Source organism: Musa acuminata, chromosome BXJ3-5 (assembly GCF_036884655.1).
Source record: "Musa acuminata AAA Group cultivar baxijiao chromosome BXJ3-5, Cavendish_Baxijiao_AAA, whole genome shotgun sequence".
Taxonomy (NCBI): domain Eukaryota; kingdom Viridiplantae; phylum Streptophyta; class Magnoliopsida; order Zingiberales; family Musaceae; genus Musa; species Musa acuminata.
This window is the reverse complement of record NC_088353.1, coordinates 7,305,570-7,307,608: the sequence shown is the minus strand read 5'-3', so window position 1 is coordinate 7,307,608 and position 2,039 is coordinate 7,305,570. Positions and strand designations below refer to the sequence as shown.

Below are 2,039 nucleotides of genomic sequence, written 5' to 3'. Positions count from 1 at the left end.
TGCCAAACATATGTACAAGTAAATAAAAGTGACGAACAGTCTGTTGACGAAAGTATTGCAAGTGCACAACTACTGTCCATGAGAGGACGAAATATGAAGTAGTTGATATAGTATTTGAACTCATGACTTGATCTGTACCGTGATAAACATTTTGATTGGGTGACTATTTCCAGAAGGTTAAACTATAAGGAAAAGACTAGTCATCAAAAGAAATCAAAACACAAATGTTGTCTAGCAAATTAAGCTACATAAAGTTTTTCAGCATCTTCAGATAAAAAGACTTAGCGAAGCATAGTGCGAATTAGACAATATGATTCGATCAAGAGGAGAGTCAATCTTACTCTGAGATTCCTGCTTGCAGGAACGTCATCGGCATCGTCGTCGACAGCGTCATACTCTGAGATTCCTGCTTGCAGGAGCATCACCAGCACCGTCGTCTGACAGTATCTGCGAATTGGTGCAGTCTAAAAGAGTCCATTTCGGACTTAATACACCAAAAGAACTATGCGAGAAGCCGAGGAGGACTCACACCTCTGCTCCTTGCTTCCATGCCGAAGTGATGAGACGGCCGCCGCATGCCACCGATGACTCCCAGCAGGCGAGAACAGAACACGGGCGACGACGAGCACTTGGTGGCACCTGCGAGCCGCATGCTGACTTGGTCCTGCTCGGAGATCTCCTTATCTTCGTGCTGTGCTGGAGAATCCGAAGCACGCGAAATCCGGAAAAGCAGGGACAATCTCACGCCTACGACCTCCTTCCCCCGATCTGGATCCCGCTCAGCTGATGCAGACATGAACCGTCCACCTCCACCGTGCTCATCCTTCCTAGTTTCTTCTCCAGTTGGGAGAGCGCAACCGAGTGATCCACGGCGAGCAGAGGACGCTGCGCCGCCCCTTGCCGCCCGCAAAGTGTCTGCATGGGGAGGCAATTGAGCTGGGAGACATGGACGGAGTACACGGAGGAGAGTAAGGAGTTGGGCGGCCTTCGGTTACAGTTAGGCAATGGGAAGCGGGAAGAGGAAGGGAGATTGTGGTGGGTTAGGCATTTAGGAGAGAGTGTGATGTGACATGACACAGATTCTCCAGCAGCTCGGGGTGTGGAGGGCGTATCCATCGTCTCAACCTTGAATCCTCGCATAACATGAGAATTGCTGTTGGACTAGTCCTCGAATGTTGGAGGTAAAGATCGTCGAGGTCGAAACACGCTCCAACGCATCTGCATGTGTGTCGGGAGCACGTCTTGACAAGGTGCCTTTGGTATCTATGTTAAAAAATTACATTATATCTATATGGTGTAGAGACGATAAACTCCTTTTTACAATCAAAATTAAAAGAAAAATATTCTTTCGATAAGATTATCTTATGTTCAATTTCTACTAATGTGATGGATAATAGGGAATATAACATCATTCACTCTTCATTCGATACTTATCATAACGTAGTGTCCATGATAGAAAAAGAAGACGGATGCCCTTCTCCACCTGTTTGCACACGTTGGCAAGAGTTCAAGGTAGACGATTAGAAGTTGCTTTCTTACAGAATATTTTATGAAATATTCTATTCTTTTATGACTAGGTATAAAATCTTATCTTCACATAATAAAAATGGGCTTACTTTTTTTTTTATCACTCGAGTCTGCACTCATATACCTTGGGTTACTAACTTGGTATCGGATGGATCAAGTCAAAAAACCTCGCGATCTCGATCTTCGTATAGGTGGCACCTCGGGAGTTTAGTGTTTTAATTTTAGAGGCACCTCGGATAATCCTACGCATATAAGTCCAAACCACGTCAAGCTGATTAGGATATCAATGACTTAATTCCTCAATATTTTTATGCTAAAAAGAGAGCCCAATGTCATAGTAACACCTATCCATCGACTCTCTTAATGAACGCTCGAGCAAGGAAGCTTTGCCCCCGACTTACAATACTTTCACTCAAGAGGGGCAGTAGCCATCCTTTCCATAGATGAATACATCCACTTTAGCGCAAATGCCGATGCAATATTGGCGTCTATTCAATGACCAAGGCCTCTCA

At 44.7% G+C, this 2,039-nt stretch overlaps 1 long non-coding RNA gene across 1 annotated transcript; it reads right to left on the bottom strand.

The window, feature by feature from the left end:
- Window positions 1-203: 203 nt before the first annotated feature.
- On the bottom strand, window positions 204-1,158 carry LOC135638492 (uncharacterized). Its single transcript, XR_010496616.1, has 2 exons — window positions 532-1,158; window positions 204-447 (listed from the first exon to the last, which is right to left on the bottom strand). It is a non-coding gene; the product is annotated as an uncharacterized LOC135638492 (long non-coding RNA).
- Window positions 1,159-2,039: the final 881 nt, after the last annotated feature.